Genomic DNA, 22,359 nt, shown 5'->3' with positions numbered 1-22,359 from the left:
TGGAATTCACTCTCGGGGACACAACGGCGAATAACTTGGTCAGGACAGTATTTGAATAGTTCAGGTTCTTCACAGAAATAATGTTTAATTTACGAGAAAAATCGATCATTTTCTTGTTTTGTCCAGTGAGAAGGTACTTGTCCTGTTGACAAGTAATTGACAATATGGGCAAATCATGGAGGACGGCTAGAGATTGCGAAAAGTTGTTCGTCAGGAAATTTCTCTTTGACCTCATCTATGCCTATCGTGTGTTCAACTAAGATCCTGGAGATGTGATCAGCTACCACATTCTCGGAACCCTTCTTATCTCGGATTTTCAGATCAAATTCTTGTAAAAGAAGTATCCATCTGATCAAATGCGGTTTAGTATCTTTCTTTGAGAGATGTTTCAGAGCCGCATGAATAGAGTAAACTAAAACCTTAGATCCTAACAGATATGAGCGAAATTTTTCAAGGGTGAACATTACTGCTAGTAGCTCTTTTTCTGTTGTAGTGTAGTTTAATTGGGCATCGGAAAGAGTCTTGCTAGCATAATAGATCACATATGGCTCCTTATTGATTTTTTGGCCTAAGACGTGCACCTATTGCAAAGTCAGAGGCATCACACATAATTTCAAATGGAATGGACCAGTCAGGGGGTTTTATTATAGGTGCTGTTGTCAGGGCTGTTCGTAATGTGTTGAACGCTTTCAAACAGTCTTCGTCAAAGACAAATGGTGTATCCTTGGCCAACAGATTGCACAAGGGTCTTGAAATCTTGCTAAAGTTTTTGATGAAGCGTCTATAAAATCCGGCGTGACCTAAGAAGGATCGTATTTGTCGGACCGAAGTAGAGGGTGGTAGTTTTGAAATGATCTCAACTTTGGCTTTATCTACCTCGATCCCTCTTTCAGAAATAATATGTCCTAATACAATTCTTTTCCGCACCATGAAATGGCTCTTTTCCCAACTTAGGACAAGATTTGTCTCCATACACCGTTTAAGAACTTTGAAAAGATTATGGAGACAATCCTCAAAGGTGGTTCCAAACACAGAAAAATCATCCATAAAAATTTCAAGACATTTGTCCACCATATCCGAAAAAATGGCCAGTATGCACCGTTGAAATGTAGCAGGTACATTGCAGAGCCCGAATGGCATACGCCGAAAAGCGAAGGTGCCATAGGGGTAGGTGAAGGCAGTCTTTTCTTGATCATCTGGAAATACAGGTACTTGATTGTATCCTGAATAACCATCAAGAAAACAGAAGAAACTTTGTCCTGCTAACCGTTCTAAAATTTGGTCGATGAAGGGCAATGGAAAATGGTCCTTCCTAGCAACGGCATTTAGTTTTCTATAATCTATGCATACTCGCCATCCAGATGATATGCGAATGGGAAGCAGTTCACCTTCTTCGTTCTCAACCACAGTAATACCTGATTTCTTAGGTACTACTTGAGTGGAACTGACCCATTTACTATCGGATATGGGGTAGATGATTCGAGCATGTAACCACTTTACCACCTCTTTCTTTACTACTTCACGCATGTTTGGGTTCAATCTCCTCTGCATATCTCGATAGGGTTTGGCATTTGCCTCAAAATGAATATGGTGCATGCAAATGGAGGGGTCAATTCCTTTTAAATCGGCAATGGACCAACCGATAGCCTCTTTGTGTTCCTTCAGAATACCAACCAATTGTGCTTCCTGATTAGGGGTCAAGTCTAATGCAATGATTGCCGGAAGGGTGTCATTGAGTCCTAGAAATACATACTTGAGCGTAGCAGGAAGGGGTTTCAATTCTAACGTTAGTGATTCTAAAGATGGGACTATTGGTGTACTGGCTAATGTGGGCAATGGCTCATACTTGATTATCCATGGAGGAATGGTTTTATCGTGTGGTGTATCCAACAAGATGTTAACTTCTTTTATATATTCCTCAAAGTCATACACCCCAAAGTGAGCCAAGCAAGTATCTAAGGGGTCTGGTGCTAGAATTGTGGGTGTTGCATCTTCTATAATGTCTTCTAGTGTATCTACTTCGAAGCAACTATCCATTGATGGATCTTGGGAAGCACCAAACACATTCAGTCTTAGTTTCTTATTCCCAAACGATACGTCCATGACTCCTATCCTACAATTAATGTATGCATTTGCCGTAGCTAGGAAGGGTCGTCCTAAGATAATGAAAATTTGTCTGGGATTGCCACTTAGTTCCATGTCGAGAACCAGAAAATCAACTGGAAAGTAAAATTCATCTACTTTGATCAAGACATCCTCAAGCATTCCACGTGGTTCCTTAATTGATCTGTCGGTTAATTGCAGTGTGACTGATGTGGGTTTCAGTTCTCCAAATCCAAAAAGTTCATACACCGAACTAGGTAAAAGATTCACACTTGCCCCTAAATCCAGAAGAGCTTTTTCAATGTGATAATCTCCTATAACACAGAAAATGATGGGGGCTCCTGGGTCCTTAAGCTTTGGAGGAGTGGCATGCTGGAGACAGAACTAGCCTGTTCAGTGAAGCGTACTTTCTTTGGGATTTGTGATCTAGATTTACGTTTTTGGGTGCACAAATCCTTCAAAAGTTTGGCATAAGCAGGGACCTGTTTGATTGCGTCTAGAAGGGGAAGATTAATTTGGACTTGCTTAAACAATTCCAACATCTCATCGAGTTTTTCTCCTTTCTTATCTGCAGGAATAGGGGCTTTCAGGGCATCCGAAAATGGGGCTTTAGGCAAGTAAGATGATTCCGATGCAGTTGGTTCCTTCTCTATTTTCAGGTCCTCTTTGTTCTTGGGTGATTTGGCTTCGGTTAGAGGTTTAGGGTCGGTCTCATTGGTTTTACTAGTGTGTTCAATGATCTTCCCACTTCTCAGAGTTATGATTGATTTGGCATGTTCAGAAAAAACTTCTGGGGTATTAGAGCTCTCAATCACAAATTGCCCTCTTGGGTTGCTCTCGGGTTGGCTGGGTAATTTTCCTCCTTCCCTCCTACTGAATGCAGTCGCTAGTTGACCTATTTGGGTCTCTAGCTTAGCAATGGATTGTGTGTGGGAGTTAAGAGTCTGAGTGTTGACTTCTAATCGTTCTAGTGCTTTCAGAACTTTTTCCTCAAAAGCTGAACTGTGACCAGTAGTAGACGGTTGAGGAACATTTTGAAATTGATGGTATGGTCCATGCCTATATGTTGGGTCCTGATATTGAGGTCGAAGTGTGGCAGGACCAACCACTGGTTGTGGTCTCCAGGAGAAATTTGGATGGTTTCTCCAGTCGGGGTTATAAGTGTTCGAATATGGATCGTTTTCTGGTCTGCGAGCTTGTTGGACTTGAGCTTGTTGAACCTGCTCGTGCACAAACTCAGAAAATTGAGGTGCGGCTGGGCATTCACTAACAAAATGGTTCGGACTTGCACACAATGCACAAACTTCTTGGATTGGGTTAGGTGGAATCGGAGATTGTCCAGTATTTAGAAGACGATCTAATTTTTGGGACAGTTCATCTACCTTATGATGAATATCTATGGCATTTCCTACTTCATATATTCCACCTCTCTTTGGGTTTAACATGTGTTTATCTCTAATAGAGGCAGACATATGATGTAATGAATTTTCACTTAAAATTTCAAACAGTTGCCATGCCTCATCCTCACTTTTCAGCATGAATGTCCCACCGCATGATGCATCGACCATTTATCGATGTCTTTCAGATAGCCCATCATAAAAATATTGGATTAACTGCCACTTGGGTACAACATGGTGGGGATATTTTCTAATAAGGTCCTTTAATCTCTCCCATGTTTCATGAAACATTTCTCCATCTAATTGGGAAAAACTAGTTATGGCTTTCCTTATTTGATTAGTTTTTCCTATAGAAAAATATTTCTTGAGAAACTCTCCTTGCAGCTGGTCCCAGGTTGATATAGTCATGGAATCCAAAGTATGTAGCCAGTATTTGGCTTTGTCTTTAAATGAGAAAGGGAATAATTTTAACCTAAGAGCATCATCGGAGAAGTTGTGAATTTTGACAGTTGAGCATATCTCAAGAAATTCTTTAAGATGTTTATAAGGGTCCTCATTACTAAGTCCATAAAATGAAGGTAACATTTGGATTATACTGGACTTAATTTCATATTGAGTGGCCTCTACAGGGGGCACTTGAATACAAGGAGAGTAGGTATATGTGGAAGGAGTAAAGTACTCCTTCAATTGCCTGGGTGGATCATTCTCCTGATTTCGGTCCATATTTTTACGTCTGTTGGCTCTAAAGGTTCTTTCTATTTTTGGATCAAAAGGTTGGATTTCTGGTCGTAACGATCTACGGCCAAGCATACACCTTATAATTATACTTTAGAGCAAACACAGAAAATTTTAGTTTTTATAATATATATATATATATATATATATTTATAATAAAGTGAGAAAAGAATGAAGAAAATCTAAAGAGAAGAACCTAAGAATCTTGAATCTATGAAAAGGGAGAAATTAGTTAATGTTTAGATGTTAATTGCAATCAACTTAAACAAGTATAGACTCTCTATCCTAAGGTTAACTTAGATCTAGACAGCTCCTAACTTCCAAGACCGCCTTTGAGCACTCCAAGCTCAAGACTGAGTAACTGACTCGGCCAGGTAAGCGTAAGATGTGGGAGGTTCCCTGCTCGTTGCTTTCCTTAGACACCAACTGAGTTGGCCAGGTCAGTCAACGGAACCAATTGAAAACCACTTTCTTTAACCACTTGCCTTAGACACCGAGCAATTAACCAATCTGCATTCGGTTCAACTCTAGAGCTTTCTTATCCTATTGAGCTCGAAATCCTTAGGGGTCAACGTCTAATTAATTTTAGATTAAAGTCTAGGTTATGCAAATGCAAGGTAGTGATTTATGGGCCAAGGAAGGGTGATCAAATCCCCACCTTATCTTAGTTAATAGGTTGCGCCCTTAAAGTTAATTATGGAGATGAGATGCAAAGAAACAAGGTGTCCAATCAAGTTAGAAATTTTTATATTTGGGGTTACGCTATTTTAGTTAAGTGTTATGAAATGTCAATGGCTTTTTTTTTTTTCAACCGTGCCAAGGTCCCCGGCAACGGCGTCAAAATTTGGTGCGTAGTCGTTGATAGTACTAAAAATAACTCTACTCACTACATAGGTAGGATGAGTCGAAATCGTATCTTCAGGGATTTTGGGCTAAGTTGAGATTACAAAATAAAAGAAAGAAGCGTTGTTTTTTGATTTAGAAAATAAATTATCTTAAAATTGATGTAATTAGAAAATAAAGAGCTCGAGAGTTTTGAATTAATTTTGCACTAGTAGAGTTGTATCTCTTTTTTTAATTAAATAGATATGATTAATCTTAGGAAAAATATCTGTCTTTCCTCGGCACACTCCGTACCCGTAGATCACGGTATGTCTCCGAAAATACTTGGTAAACAACTGTTCTTTCCTCGGTACGCCCCGTACCGTAGATCACGGCGCATCTCCGAAAAGTAAAAGTTCCTAATATTAATCTAACAGGAAAGTATAAATAAAAGCATATGAAAGAAAGCAAATAGAGAACTCATGACGATTTAAATAAAAAGCATAATCTTTATTGCATATAAAGAAATACAAGAAAGTTTAGAACAATAAACCATTTCTGTGTCGTTACAAAATTTCTTCTCCACTTCCGAGACTACTAGCCTAGCTGCTCATGAAGTAGTCCCTTTCTATTCCTCTATGCAAGGCTCTAGAAGAATTTCTGGGCTCCTTTTCTAATGGGAGTACAAAAGCCTTTTTATAGGTGTTAGGAGGGAGGAGTTTTACAAGGTTTTTCGATGTGGGACTAAAGAAAATACTAAGGATTAAAAGATGGATGGATGAGATGGAAAGATCACAAGCAGATAAAGAAAATACAAATTCTTTCTTTTGAAGTATTTTCAAATATAATTTCCTTCCATCTGTTCGTCTGTCCCCACGAACCCCGCGTGCCTGCTTGCCTGCCGTGCCACACCCGCGCTCGCGCCCGCCCCACGTCCGCGCTCGCCCCACGCGTGCCCGCGCACGCCGCGTGAACACTGCGCATGAACACTCTTTTTATATTCCAAAAAGAAACTTTTATTTCTTCACAATGACGTCTATATCCTTTTGGATTCCTTGCATAGTATCTTCATTTTCTATAATACCGTATGCATCCTTCTTTTATTTTATTTTTTTTAAATCTAATTTTCTTCAAACTTGAGTCTTTTTGATCTATGAATCAGACTCTTTATATTGACGATCATCTTTCCTGTAAAATATAAAAAGAAGCATCAAATTCTTAATAAATAAATAAATTAAATATGATTTTCTGCTTTAAATTAAAGTGTTTTATCTCTTTACACTGTAAATTCGAGACTCGTCTACTCCGAAGGAAGTGATTCGTGTGTCATCTAACCGAATCAATCATTATCCCCATGACGATTTATCGATCGAAAGTAATTTAAGAATTAATTACACATATCTTAAATCTAAATTTTTTAAATATGTATCTTTAAATTATTAATTTTTGGATGTTTCTCAGACACATAATATAAGAATGGATAAAAATTGCCCCCTTTATTGATAAATGAATTGTTTAAGTACAAACATATATCTTAGAATTATTGTAATGTGTCTGTCATATTAGCTTTTAAGGCATATATGTAATACTAGGCTGAAGAGTCATCGATGCGCTTGAATGATCACTCAATCTGACTAGATAACAGTCTTCAATCAAGCACACCCAGCTAATCGGCCTTTCACTATCGAACGGGCCTCCAGCTCTTGACTTTTCTACCTGTAGACAGCACAAAGCATCCAACTTCTATATGTCACCAATCTTTATCTCGATATCAATTCGGCACCAGCTCAAAATTCAACGCCTGCTAAATGACAGTTGTTACAAAATGGATAAGATAATTAGAACCACCATATCCTGAGAGTCCTGAACGTTATTTCCATCACTATGCATAAATTATGCCCGGGTCGGACAGAATCGTATCAACCGACTTACCAACTGAAGCTCCCATCTCTATCCATAAAAAGAGACCCAAAAGGATCCTAAAAGAAAAATGTACACCATTACTCTACTCTCACGCTCTTCTATCTGACTCAAGCATTGGAGGGTTTCCACCGGAGTAATCTTCGATCAGAACTTTTTTGTAGATACACCCCAAGAGACCCATCTCGCCATCCTCTTCAGTGTCCCGGTGCCATATGGAATCTTGCACCAATAGTTTTCATAATATTTCTTTATTAAATGATTACCCTGCTCATAATCTTAGCATGCTCTTGCTAATTGTATATCTATTGTTGCCACGATTCCCTGTCAATCTCCCTGCCACGTAACTTTAGTCTATCTTTCTATCAAAACTCTAATCCAAAAGTTCATCAGTTTAATTGGTTCGGAAATTTACAACCCTTGGTTCTTAACAATTATGTTTCTAAAGTTAATAGCTAATATAATTTTGAATTTTAAAATCTAGGATTTTATTCAGTTATTCTAAATCCAAATTCTTAGCAATCAGGTTCCTTTCTGCATGCATTATAATTAGGTATACATAAAAAAAAAGATATAAATGCAAAGGAACAAGTGTATGTGATATTAATAAGGGATATTGCAGGAAAAATAAAACATGACCGCAAAATCATAATCGACTAACCAAGGGTAATTAAGTAATTTTCTCTAATTTTCAGTAGAGAAAGGGAATAGCTTTGGAGCTCCTTCTTCATCACCCAACTAGTGTGGTGTCACTTACTCCGTGTGAATTGCACACAAACTCTATTAACTAGTGAGCAGTCTGACATTTGTACCTCAATTAGTGCAAGAGCAACTAGTAGTTTTGCAGCTCATTTAATGCAATGTGGTTTCTAAAATCAATTTCTTTGTTACATTTGTATCACAGTTTAAAATGATACCTTTGAAAGCATGGTAATGGCATTTTACATCATCTACACTACATTGACATATTAGAAACAACAATCTTCCAACAAGATAAAATTCTTGCACGTGTGACGGGCTTACATGCACGCAAACTCGATACTTCACTTGCTTTTGAGGCCGTATGCTATTCTAGAACTTTTTTTTTGTTATACCAGACTTCGAATACAATTATTATTCTATGGCATTATAAAAGGGTTATTCATGATCCATGCAATAAAATAGTAAAATTCTGATATTTTATTTGCTTATCATTTAACTAATTGTTTGTCAAGAGATAACATTATATTCATAACCCTTGCTGGCCAATTTATTTTTTATGTCTAACTTAGGATAGACTTAGAGTATAAGATATGAACAAGAAAATTGTCTATAAAACAAGTTATGAAACAAGATACAAATTGACGCCATTTATGCAAAACATAGTGGGGCCCTCATTTTGAATGACAATTAAACTTAGGATCAATAATTTACTTCCCTTGCTGTTTACTTAAGAAATCTCATTAACTACAATCACTATTATTATTCTTGTTATGCTTGCTGTTATACTACTGCCGTTACTGTTAGTAACGTTTAAATTTGACTTTTTACCAAAAACAATTAAATCTTAATTAACCACTTTAAATAAGATAATTATAATTCTCAATGAGAAATTTCTTTGAAGTTTGGTTTGATAAGCTAAGTGATCTTCATTTACTTAAAACCATTGAGGTCATTGGTCTCCAATAAGACACTTATCAAGGCAACGAAATGTATACAAGTTTGTCGATGTCTAATATAGGATACATACTAAAGTATATGTTGGTGCAGAATTCCACCGACGTCGGAGAAGCTGGAGTCGAGGGGCGCGTCCGCCGCTGGAACCTGCAAAGGAAGTCTAAATCGGAGTTGGGGGTGCTCCGACAAGACCCTTCGACGCTCAAGTCAGTACTCTGCCTCAACAGAAATGGAACACTCGAATGAGATTTTAGCAGAGTTTCGAGATAGAATTTTTGAGCTTAGAGAAGAACGTATCTGGGGGTCTCTTTTATAGACGGAGAGTGTAACTGATTGACAGCAACATCCGTAACTGCCTGGTAGTGGGCCGTTCGGGGCCACGTGTTACAGAAAGTAGTGGCGTCAGGAGGCCATTCCGGGCCATGTGGAGTTTGTTATAGGGAGTGAAGTGGTGTCCATTGTTGCGACTTGCCAGAGAGTGGTGGGGCCACGTGGAATCTGTTGCAGAGAGTGGAGTGGTGTCCGTTGTCGCGACTTGCCGGAGAGTTCGGGCCAGACGGCTGAAGCTCGGCTGAGACGTCTGATGGAGCGAACTGGCTCTCTATCTCAGCAGTCTAAAAGAGACTTGAATGTTTCCGAGGTTACTGATGAGTCCACTGTTGTCGGATGCCTTGGGCGTTGTAGAAGCTCAAACAAGGACTTTCTATTGGAGAAGTCCGACAGGAATCCGATTGCTAGAGAAGTCCATCTGAAATTTGCCCGATGTAGAAGCTCGTCTGAGGACTGTCCATTGGAGGGGTCCGATTTCATGAGGAATCCGACAAAGAGTCAACCGACAGTGGAGTTCGGATGGCGTTGTGGAGGTTCGTCCGCTGGAGGAGTCTTGAGGACACTGTGGAAGGTCAAACGTTGGAGGAGTCCGAGATTCAATTCTGTTGTAGAAGTTCGGACGGAGTCCGACTCTTGTAGGAGTATGGACGAATACAAGAGCCGGACTCCGTCCGCTTATTGTAGAAGCTCGGACGAAGATCAGTTGTCGTGGAAGCTCGAATGGAGACTTCTTATTGTAGAAGCTCGAATGAAGTTCGCTTGCAATAGAAGTCCGGAGTAGAGATCCGGCTGGTGGAGCCCGTCCGTTGTAGAAATTCATCTAGAATCCATCCACTGTAGAAGTTCGGCTGGGATCCAGCTCTTGTAGGAGCTTGGATGAAATCCGGAAGGTGGTCGACCATCGTAGAAACTTGGATGGAGTCTGGTTACTGTAGAAGTCCTGCTGTTGGAGAAGCTCGGACATTGACAAAGTTCGGAAGAAGTTTGGAGTAAAGTCGTTCGTGGCTCGAAGAAGTCTGAAAGAGATTCGGAGAATAGTCGATTACTGTAAAAAATTGGCTGATAGTGAAGCTCAGAAAATGTTTGGAGCAGTCCGATAGATGAATGAAGGAGCTCATTCTCGGAGAAGTCCGGATGGTATTATGAAAACTCGGACGGTCGAGGCAGTTCAGAAAGACGCCGCACAAGGTCGGAAGCCGAAAGAGCCTTGGAAGGGTCGGCCTTTTACGAACTTTGGCTGGGGTTATTTTATACCCAACACCAGTCCCCCTACTTTCGAGTTCGGGTTCCGAATGAAGGAAGTATAGAAAAATTTCACAGCCAAAGTTGCCTCCCTCGATTTTCATACTCGATTACTTTCAGATATTTTAGTGTTTGGCGCACTGGTGCAGGAGTCTTTTCAAATTGAGGCAATCCAAAAAGATTTTTTTTCGCAATTTTCGCTCCAGAGGCCCGGCCCGAGGAGGCATCGGGGGCCGAATGGAGAAGGAGAAAGAAGACATTGGCCCGCAAGAGCCGCAGCAGTAAGGCTGCCATCGAGGGGGCCGATGGCTCTGAAAAAGATCCGGAGGAAAATCCCTTCAACAATAGGGATCTAATAAAAAGATTGGTCGACGGGTGCATCCTGCCCGAGGTCATCCACAGGATCATTCACGTCGATCCTGAGCAGCGGGTCTGAGACTCTCTGGGGTCCTTTCTCGAGGTAGATCAATTTACTCCTTTCTTCTTCTCGCCTCTTTACTTAACTTATTCTTCAGTTTTTTTATTGACTCCCTGGCCGCTCTTGCAGATTGGACATCAGCTCATCGCCAACATCGAAGTGATGAACAATGCTAGGAAGGAGGCTGCCCAAGCAGAGGAAGGTCGCCTGGCCGAGGCTGCCCGCCTCAAGGAGAAGATCGCTGAAGTCACGAGTCTCCAAGAGGCACTGCAGAAGGAGGGGCAGACCTCGGCAAACTTGAGGGCCACCTTGGAGGAGGAAAGAAAGAAAGCAGAGGCCAAGGTCTCCGAGTTGAAGGCGTAGATCCCGTCCTTGGTCTCGGAAGCAATGGTCCGAACAGTGGAGGGGTTCAAGACCTCCTCCGAGATGAGGGATCTGAAGGTTGAGTTCAGCCAGGCCGCCTTCATCAAGGGCTTCGAGCTCTGCCAAGAAAAGGTGGTCAGAAAGTTTCTCGAGCTGGACCTCGACTTCCTGGATGAGGCATCCGATGATGAAGCTGGGCCTTCTGAAGCTGCTGTCGGTCTTCCTCCAGTCGGGACTTCCTCGACTGCTGCAGCTGCCGCGGCCGACCTTCCGAGGGTGCCGAGCTCCCCCACTTCTGCTCCAGAGGTCCGAAACCTCTAATTTTATATTTTTTTTTGTTGCAACTTTTTCTCGTTCTCTTGTATGTAAGAACTATTTAATCAATGAAATCGGATTCTTCTTTACAGAGAGCTCCTCTTTTTTACTCTGCATTCTTTTTCTTCTCTTTTGTTTTTTGGCACTGATTTGTGTTGTGGCGCTCTTGTCTCCCAGCGACAATGCCCTGCCAAAGCTCTTCCCCTACCACAGGAGATTCCTCTGAAGTTGATGATCTGAGATCTCAGAAGAAAAGTTCATCACTTGACGAAGAAGTCAAAGAAGCTAGATGACGAACTTCATCGGCTGAGAAAGAGCCATTCGGAAGTCACTGCGGAGGCTACTCACTTTCGGAACCTCCACAAAAAGAGCTTCATGGACTACACCCAGAGGAAGGCTGACTTTGTGAAGGAGCTTGAGGAACTTCAAAAATGTACCAACGATCGATCTTGGACTCAGGCTTCTAAGATCAGCTCCCTTGAGGTCGAGCTGGTAGCTACACGGGAGAAGATCAGCCAGTTGAAAGGGAGCTCATCCTGGCTCACAACTCAGGCCGACCATGATCGAGACTGGTCGAAGAAATTCTCTGACCTTCAGAAGCAGCTGCAGGACACCGAGGCGAACTACAATGCCTACCGAGTCGGCTGGTGCGGGCAAGTAGATGACTACCAAAGGAAGCTCAAGACGGCGACCGACGAGGTTGCCAGCCTTCAGAGGCAGTTGTCTGAGAGAGTCCATGCCGTTTTGGTATAAGGCTCCGATGAGCTCCGCTCCTTGAGGGGGACCATGGAAGAACTGTCCATGGCCCTTGGGCAGGAGAAGGCCGAACTACAGTGGCTGAAGATTCAGCTGGCCTACGAGCAGCAGACGGTCAAGGATGTCGAGGCAGAGTCCGAGGTTCTGAGGAAGAGGCTTCAGGAGTCGGAGGGCGAAAGCCGGCGGTTCCACCAAATATACCAGGAGATGCTTTTAAGAAAGAAGAAACTAGAAGAAGTCAAAAACTTAAAGCAATCCCTGACAATGGCTGGAATCGAGAGTTCGAAGTCGAAAGAAGCCGAGCTTCCTTAAAGCTTCTTTTACCTTTTTTCTTCCATGTATTCTTTTTTTTCTTGTCGTTTTTCTTTTTTGGCCTTGAAAGGCTTTGTAATGCATACTTTACTAATGAAATGAAAAGAAATTTTCTCATTACCGTGTCTATTCTTACTTTGAGTTGTTGTTTATCGAGCTTCTTTTATCTTTTGTCTTATTCGATGTCGACGTTGTTTGAAGGTTTTTGGTCATCGTCGTGTTGATTTATCCTTTTTGTTCATGACCGAAGGTCTTTTCGAAGCAATTCAAGTTTTATGCTTCCTTCCGGTGCTCGAGCTTGGGGGTCCGAACTTCTCGTAATCTTGAGGAAGTCGATTTTCTCCGGCCAGTGTTGGGTTCTCTCTTAGAAACTGAGAGTTTTTGACAAGAGTCTCCTTCCTCGTTGAGACGAGGTTCCTTGTGTCTTTGATGTAGTTTGTTTTTCCCTTATCACTGGCGTATGCTCGTCGCTTTCTCTTTTTCTTCCTCTTTTTTTTGTGTTCGAGTGAGGATTTTTCCTCTACTCTTAACGGGATTGTAGGGGTGTAGAAGAGCCGTTGAGGAGGCTTCCTCCTCATTCGATTTGATCGATCAGATCTTTGTTTGTGTCAGGACGAGATTCTCTTCCTATTTCTGACACAGTCAATTTCAGCTCATGTTAGGATATAAGGTTTTCTCCTGTTCCTATCATGGCTGTGGGGACGCATAAGCCCTGTTACAAGGGCCTCTCCCCCATCTAGTCTCTAAATAACCGAGCCTTTCGACTTTGCTCATGTTAGGGACGAGGTTCTTCTCTGTTCCTAACATAACTGTGGGGCGCATAAGGACTGTTGTAAGGCCTCTCCCCCATCCGATCTCTAAATAATTGGGCCTTCGACTTCGCTCATATTAGGACGAGGTTCTCCTCCTATTCTTAATATGACTGTGGGGGCGCATAAAGGTCGTTGCAAGGCCTCTCCCCATCCGATCTCTAAATAATCGGGCCTTCGACTTTGCTCATGTTAGGATGAAGTTCTCCTCCTGTTCCTATCATGGCTGTGGGGGTGCATAAGGGCCGTTGTAAGGGCCTCTCCCCCCATCCGATCTCTAAATAACTGGGCCTTCGTTCATGTCAGGATGAGATTTTCCTCTTGTTCCTGACACGCTTAATTTTGATTATCTGAAAGAGCTACTCCCTGTCGTTATAAGCTCATACCAAAAGAAAGATATGGACTATGAAAGAAATTTTATTTAAGGCAAAGTTATTGGTAATACATTCATAGATTTTTCAAATTCCATAGTCGGGAAGGTCTGCTCCCCGTTGGAGTCCTCCAAAGATGGTGTTGATGATCTCGATTGGAGGCCGATCTTCAGGCTGTTCCTCCCTCCTTGGCGGCTCCGATTGTGGTAGGGCCCTCGGCCGATCTTTCCTACCTTCAGGCCGACGTCGAATGAATCTGTCGAGCCGACCTTGTCTGATGAGCTCCTCGATCTCATCTCGGAGTTGAATACACTCCTCTGTGTCGTGGTCGTGGTCACGATGATAGAGGCAGAATTTGTTATGATTGCGCTTCCCAAGGTGTGTGTGCATCCTTTCCGACCTTGGCAGCTGCTTCCTGACCTCCATCAGCACTTGAGCTTTTGGAGCATTGAGGGGGGCGTAGCTGTGGAATCTTTTTGGGAGAGAGCTCTGTCGAACCCTGTGGTTCGGGCTCCTCTGCCTACGAGTTCGGGGGGGAGTTCGGACATGCTTATATCCGGGGGGAGTTCGAGAACGTGGCTGAGCTTCACTCGACCCTTTTTCAGTTGTGGACTTGCTGGAGTCACCCACCGATCGCTCCTTCGTGGCCTCCTCGTCTTTCATCTTGAAGGCTTCCTCGGCTCGGGCATATCCTTCGGCCCAAGCCAGCAAATCAATGAAGTCCCTGGCATACTTCTTTTTCAGGGAGAACAGAAGATCGTTCTTTTGAAGATCGCTCTTCAGGGCAGCCATTGCAACTGACTGGTCCAAATTTCGGACCTCCAATGCGGTGGCGTTAAAATGGTTGATGTAAGTTTGGATGGATTCTTCCTTCTTTTGCTTGATGTTGATGAGGGACTTCGAACCTCTCCGGAGACGCCGGCTGCTGACAAAATGGCAGTGAACTGGTGGCTCATCTGATCGAAGGAGAAGATAGTACCCGGCTTCAGTGTCGAGTACCAATTTCTTACTGCTCCCTTCAAGGTAGACGAAAAAACTTGGCACAGGATGGTGTCTGGCGCGCCATAGAGCAGCATCATTATCCGGAAGGCCTCTAGGTGGTCAACCGGATCCGAGGTCCCGTCGTAGCTCTCGAATTGGGGGAGCTTGAAGTTTGGCAAGATTGGTTCCTGCATAATCATTTGAGAGAAAGGAGAGTTAGTACAGATGTCCTCATCGTAAGCAGTGAGAGCATGACGGAGCTCTTCGATCCATCGGTTCATCTCCTAAAATCTTTGATCCAGGAGGTCCTCGATTGCGAGTCTCGAGGGTCTTCTAGTAGAACGGAGGTAGGGACCCTTCGACGGAGGGCTCTCCGCCTTCTACTTCTCTTTTTCGGGGAAGACAGGGCGACTAGCCCAAGTGGCCCGTCCGATCATCGAATTCTGAAACTCCGACGATGCTCTTTCTAACCACACAGATGCCTGCGGCTACTGCTGCTGCTGCTACTGCTGCATGGCCTGAACTGCTTTGGTAAGGCCCCTGACCTGCTGAACCAGCAGGTCGAACTGCTCCATGCCAACTATCGTTGCCGGAGGAGGAGCCTGAAAAATTGGAGACGAGGCTGGAGCTTGCGGATCTCACTGAGATCTGACCACGGAGACCGTAGATCACCTGATAGATGCCTTTCGGGGAGGCATTAGGTGAGGATTTGGCAGGAGAAGAAGAAGAAAATATCGAAGAAGATGACCGAAGACAGTCCCGTTGAGTACTCCTTTAAGAACAAGGGTCCTGCGAAGACACACCCTTCCTCTAGCACCAATTCTGTTGGTGCAGAATTTCACCGACGCCGAAGAAGCTGGAATCGAGGGGATCGCATCCGCTGTCGGGACCTGCAAGGAAAATCTAAACCGAAGTTGGGGGTGCTCCGGCAAGACCCTCCAACGCTCAAGTTAGTACTCTGCCTCAACAGAAATGGAGCACTCGAATGGAAGTTTAGCAGAGTTTCGAGATAGAGTTTTTGAGCTTAGAAAAGAATGTATTTGGAGGTCTCTTTTATAGACGGAGAGCGTAACTGATTGACAGTGACGTCCGTAACTGCTTGGTAGTGCACCATTCGGGGTCACGCGGAGTTTGTTACGGAGAGTAGTGGCGTCAGGGGGCCGTTCCGAGCCACGTGGAGTTTGTTATGGAGAGTGGAGTGGTATCCGTTGTCGCAACTTATCAGAGAGTGATGGGGCCACGTGAAATCTGTTGCAGAGAGTGGAGTGGTGTCCGTTGTCGCGACTTGCCGAAGAGTTCGGACCGGATGGCTGAAGCTCGACTGGAACATCTGATAGAGCGGACTGGCTCTCTGTCTCAGCAGTCTAAGAGAGGCTCGGATGTTTTCAAAGTTACTGATGAGTCCACTATTGTCGGATGCCTTGGGCGCTGATGCTGCAGGTGAAAGTCGTCTGCTGTAGAAGCTCAGATGAGGACTTTCTATTGGAGAAGTCCGACAGGAGTCCGATTGCTAGAGAAGTCTATCTAGAATTTGCCCGATGTAGAAGCTCGTCTAAGGACTGTCCGCCGAAGGGGTCTAGTTTCATGAGAATCTGACAGAGGGTCGACCGACAATGGAGTTCGGATGGTGTTATGGAGGTTCGTCCGCTAGAGGAGTCGTGAGGACACTGTGGAAGGTCGAACGTTGGAGGAGTCCGGGATTCAATTCTATTGTAGAAGTTCGGACAGAGTCCGACTCTTGTAGGAGTCTGGATGAAGTCCGCTTATTGTAGAAGCTCGGACGAAGATCAGTTGTCGTGGAAGCTCGGATGGAGACTTCTTATTGTAGAAGCTCGGATGAAGTCCGCTTACAATAGAAGTCTGGAGTAGAGATCTGGCTAGTGGAGCCCGTCCGTTGTAAAAATTCGTCTGGAATCCATCTGCTGTAGAAGTTCGGCTGGGATCCGGCTCTTGTAGGAGCTCGGATGAAATTCGGAAGGTGGTCGACCGTCGTAGAAACTTGGATGGAGTCTGGTTACTGTAGAAGTCCTGCTGTTGGAGAAGCTCGGACATTGACAAAGTTCGAAAAAAGTTCGGAATAAAGTCATTCATAGCTGGAAGAAGTCTAGAAGAGATTCGGAGAATAGTCGATCACTGTAGAAAATCGACTGATAGTGAAGCTCAGAAAGCGTTTGGAGCAGCTCGATAGATGAATGGAGAAGCTCATTCTCGGAGAAATCCGGATGGTATTATGGAAACTCGGCGGTCGGGGGAGTTCAGAAAGATGCCGCACAAGGTCGGAAGCCGAAAGAGCCCTGGAAGGGTCGACCTTTTACGAACTTCGGTTGGAGTTATTTTATACCCAACAATTACAACCTAGATGTACATGTCGTGTATTGCTCATAATATTTTTATTTTGATGGTTATGATCTGAACCTGCTTACCAAGTGGGGGCAAGAGTGGAACACGTACAAAACTTCAAATACACTTAAGGTGTTAGGTGAGGTACCCGTATTGACATTTGTTCAATTACTTCCCTGGACCACTGGTTGTGAGCTTTGTGACAATTGTAATTAGGACAATATATGTGCTCTTTTGATTGAAAAAGATTTTGATGGAGGAAAAAGTACCCAAGAAAGGGATTAGTTTCCATGATCCAAAATAATATCAAGTACTAGAAAACCAACTTTACCCATAAACTTCATTGGCGTAAGGCTAGTAGCTGTTTTATGTGCTTTGTCTTGACTTGGCAAATAGTCCTTTGGTTTGTTGCTAAGCAAAATTAATGACTTCAATTTTGGAAATGGGTCTTATTTTTTCCCTGGCTATGAAATTTAATCCTTGTTTTACTAAAATTTGTTATACGGTTTTTTCGTTGATGGAAAAATTTGTTACCGTATACCTCTTGGACACGTAAAGTTTCAAACTCTAATTTCCAATTCTATGACTAAAATTCCACTTCAAAGGGGCCCACCACACTGGTGTCTCCTCCCGCGTTCTTAACTGGATTGCTTTGTCCCCATGTGGTGATAAAATTTCTATTACCATAAACGGTGGAAAACCAAAACCATTTGTAGGGCTGTGATTCGTGAAATGCCCGAAAAATTATTGCATGCACCAGATGCAAGCGAATCAGGGCAAATTCTCGGGCATATACATGATGGAGAGCGCACAATCGAGAATCAATGAAATATAAGGGTAGCATGGCTTGTTATTCACTGTGGGACTTGCGCGATCCAATTGCACCTGGTGCATGCAATACGGAGGCCCTTTTACCAGCCTCCCTTCCAACGCAGTTCCAACTTCACGAGATATATTCTTAAATTTATTTATACATAAATTAATTAATTTAAATTTATTTTTTTAATTGACAAAAATATAATATAGCAATTACATAATCAAAAATATTTCTGCAATTCTCTGATTTGCTAATGATGTGACTAGAGTTGGAGGCCGTCTAAGAGCCGAAATGCCAAAAGAAACCTACAAGAGAAGTCCACATTTATCGAAAAATTTCTGATAGAGGATTCTTCGATGCTTAAGTTAGTCGGAGCTTAAGAACAATAAAGAAAAGATGAAAGCAAGAGAGAGAGAGTAGTGGTGCGCTATTCTCTTAGAGAAAAGAGTGAAAGCGAGCGAGAGAGAGAGAGAGAGAGAGAGAGAGGAGAGTAGTGGTGTGCTATTCTCTTTTCAATTGAACTTATCTGAGGGTTCTCTTGGTATCTTTTTATATAAAGATGAAGCTATAGGCAGTTTAGCTGAAATCTTTAAACCATTATGTCAGACTACTTAGGATACTAGGCCATGCACATTCTAAGAGGTCGTTAGGATAGAGAATTTTCCTGCTATCATGTAAATCAAAGTTATTACGCAGTTGCGGATTTTCCCCATATGGACTGAGGAGATGGTAGTCAGTGGTCAATGCTAAAATGAGGCCTCATGCCGATGCTTATATCCAGGACTTGGGCATCATCCCCTATCAACTTATGAGATCTCCAATCTTGATCCTCGACATGATTAGGCCGTCAAGTTAGTATGCCTCTGACCACATGGTTGGAAGATTTTGACCATGGGGTCAATCAATGTCTAAGCCGAAGGTCAAGAAGAGCAGTGGTGAGGGATTGGTCTGGCTTGGCCACATGTCACTCTTCAGTGTCCGAGACAGTTTTGCTGAGTTGTCCATAAATGTTTGGCCACATTTCAAATGGAAGAAAAATATTACGGATGGTGGATTACCTCCACAATACTTAGCTCCCACTTCTGAGTCCAAAATGATGAAAAAATATTACGGATGGTGGATTATCTCCACAATACTTACCCCCCACTCTAAGTCCGAAATGGTTTCACCATTTCGAACGAAGGAAGTAGTCGATTTCTGAACCCGTATCTTTTCATTGGCCTTATCTTTTCTTTGGAATGCAGCCAAACATTTATGGACAACTCAGCAAAACTGCCTCGAACATTAAAAAGTGGTAGGTGGACCAACCCCTCAACACTGCTCTTTCTGACCTTCGGCTTGGACATTGACCGACCCCATGATCAAAACCTTCCAACCACATGGTTGGAGGTGCACTGACCCAACAGCCTGATCACACCATGGATCAAGATTGGAGCTCTGATAAGTTGATAGGGGACGACACCCAAGTCCTAGACATAAGCATCGACATGAGGCCTCAGCTCACCACCGACCACCAAATACCAGCTCCTCAATCTATATGGGAAAAATCGACAACTACCTATCAACTTTGATTCGCATGGTAGCAAGAAGATCTCCTATTCTAACGACCTATCAGAATGTGGCTTAGTGCCCAAATTAGTATGGCATAATGGTCTAAAGATTCCAGCTAGGCCATCTATGACTCTACATTTATATAAAAAGGTACTAAGGGATCCTCAGATAAGCTCCATTGAAAAGAGAATAGCACACCACTACTCTCTCTCCCACTTCCTCTCTTTTCTCTATTATTCTCAAGCTCTGACTAACTTAAGCATCAAAAGATCCCCTGTCAGAAATCCTCTGATGAGTGTGGACTTCTCTTGCAAGTTTTCTCTGACATCCCGACCCTTGGATGGCATCCAACTCTAGCCATGTCCAACTCCAGCTGTCTATGTGGCAGGACATGAAGACTTGGTTTCAAGAAGAGGAGGCAGCAACCATGATGTCCCAAGATTCACTCTCAGATCTGATTCGGGGAGATGACGATCGATGATCGTGGCTACCAGGGTTTTCACCTCGAACCTCATCACCATCAGAAGATATGGACAAGTGAAAAAGAAATACAAAAAGAAGACCAAGATAACAAGGAAGAAGGGCAAAAGTGATGCTCATAAAGGATGAAAGAGGAGATCAAAATAGGAAGACAAAGAACAAAGAAAGACTGAAGATGGAGGACCAACAAGAAATGATAGCAACCATTGGTGCCAGAAAAGATGATACTGATGAGGGAAAAGCCTTCCTTTGACAACAGCAATGGCAAAAAGGCAACCGATAGTAGGATGGCAGGAAATCTAGTAGACCAAAGTGGGAGAAAGTAACAGACAACAGTCTATTTGTATATAAACCATCGATGGCATTGATTTAATCACTGAGTTGTCAGATTTTGCCACCTAAACAGCATCAAGAGTGATGGATCTTGTGACTTTTTGTCACACCCTATTGGGAGGATCCCTCACAAATGCGAAATACAATCTCCACCCAAGATTGCAAATATTGGTGATGATGTAGATACTACAAGAGAAAAAAAGAAGAGAGATGTACAAAAAACATAATCGAATAACATGGATCAGTTCAAAGCTTACCTTCACGGGGCATGTAAGCTTCATTATGAGAGAAAAGAATAAATATAAGAGGAGATCACAATCTCTCAGCTCTCATACATCAATCTCTCTCTCAATAAGAAGCACAAAATCCTCACAAAGCTCTCAAAATAACCTCCAAGAGACTCTCTGCTGCTAGCAGCTGCTCTCTCAAAACTCTACAGCTATCTGCCCCTTTAAAAATCCTAAATTAGAGTCTAAATCACATCCAAGACGTGCAAAGAGTTCTGTTAGGACTCTAGAACCCATCCGAACCATCTGATTGCACCCACAATCTCCTGCAGCTGCTCCATCATGCATTCTGTGCGACGGACCGTGCATAGACCGCATGAAATGCCCCTGTGGATTGCATCTCTCCCTCCTTGATCGTGCGGTCCATGTGAAACGCGGTGGACTGCATGAGGTGTGTGCTTGGACCGCACCTCACGCATCCTGGGTTGAATGTAGACCGTGCGCCAGGATGGGCCGCACACTGCAGGCCTCACGCACCCATGGGCTATGCCTGCAGGCCTGCATGCTTGCAGGCCGTGTCTCTGAGCTTCACTATTGTGGGTTGAATTTGAGGTGCTAAAATCTAACAATCTTTATCTCAACTCAATATTCGATATCCACATAACTTTGACAGCTTATGGATGATCTCGCCCCCATGCCCTAGGATAAATGTCTGGCTGCTCATGGATGGACAAACATGAGAGTCGAGTTAGGCCATTCGATCCCATCTCTATCATATGCTCGATCCCATCTCTATCATATGTTGTGACTACCTGATCTGAATCTGTTCGAGATAGCCTCCTATAGTAATAGGAACTTCACCCTACGATGTTGCCTATCTGTTGGATTTTCTATACATGATAGTGCATGTGGATTTTAAAAATTTTTTAAATCTAAAATATAGTAAAAAATTAAATTAAAATAATTTTAATCTAATCATGCATTCATCATATGAAAATACCTATGGATCTAGTTCATATGCTGAAATTAACATAAACTGATTTTAGGATGAATATAAAAAATTTGTAATCAATTCACATACTTGAATCACTTTTTCTTTTGCCACAAATCTATAACTAGAGTTGAATCCAATTCAATCTCTAGATCTCAAGGTTGAGCAAGATTTAAATCAGTAGCACAAACATCATACCTCTACGGATATCCACAGGACTGACCTGAATTATTTTCTTTTGAATTCTGCTTGCTTAAATTGAAGGCTCGAATAGGCTTGAACCAAGCCTAGATAGAGATCAATTCTTGAACCCTTTTGATCTTTTCTTTTTTATTTTTGAAGAAGTCAAGAATCTTTTTTCATCCCTCAACTAATCAAGAAAAATAATAGCTAAGAAGTCGTTGTAACTAACTTCCAACAAACTTGAGAAGAAAAAGATAAAACTAACAACCTTGGCCCCAACCTTTGACACCAAGGAAGAAGATGCTGCCCACCACCTCTCTTTTAGATCCAATAGGAGATGCCTAAAGAGAGAGGGCAAGGACTAGAGAGAGAAAGAAGAGGGGAGGCATTGGGCATAATAAGGGTGGCGGCAAGGGATGATAGATTATGAGATAATCAAAAGAGATAGGACAAGATCCTTTAAATAGATAATATAAGGGTGTACTAATCAAATTAGGATCCCTCCTCCTAATCATATTAGAAGTCCTAGCTTTAAAATACTTGGACCAAGTAAATGGGACGCCACCCATTATTCACCCATGCCCACACCCAATGCTAGGCATCCCATCATATGAGATCTAATTAAAAATTTTCAAATCAGTCCACATGATTTCATAAATTCACTTCAAGGGTTCTTGATCAAATCAAGATGAATAAAATTAAAAAACTCTTTCTTGATTTAATCCAAGTTATAAATTAAGCATCCAATCATTAGAGGCTATTGAATTAAATTCAACTAGATTCAAATTAAGTGTAGAAATTGGCTAAAGCTTATCATATAAGCAAACCAACCATAAGAGGAATTGAGTTCACCTAAGTGCTAGCAAGGTTAACATGAACTAATAGGATTTCTCTAAATCCATATAAA

General features: G+C 42.5%; 1 protein-coding gene and 1 non-coding gene across 13 annotated transcripts in view; both read left to right on the top strand.

Moving 5' to 3' along the window:
- LOC105032602 (protein STRUBBELIG-RECEPTOR FAMILY 3) overlaps positions 1-22,359 on the top strand; it is a 76,834-nt gene that overhangs the window by 16,290 nt on the left and 38,185 nt on the right. The gene's annotated exons all lie outside the window — the stretch shown is intronic.
- On the top strand, positions 3,731-3,836 carry LOC140855996 (small nucleolar RNA R71). Its single transcript, XR_012139435.1, has one exon. It is a non-coding gene; the product is annotated as a small nucleolar RNA R71 (small nucleolar RNA).

The sequence above is a fragment of the Elaeis guineensis genome, chromosome 2 (assembly GCF_000442705.2).
Source record: "Elaeis guineensis isolate ETL-2024a chromosome 2, EG11, whole genome shotgun sequence".
NCBI classification, from domain to species: Eukaryota; Viridiplantae; Streptophyta; class Magnoliopsida; order Arecales; family Arecaceae; genus Elaeis; species Elaeis guineensis.
The sequence above is the reverse complement of the archived record's forward strand: the minus strand, read 5'-3'. Positions and strand labels throughout refer to the sequence as shown.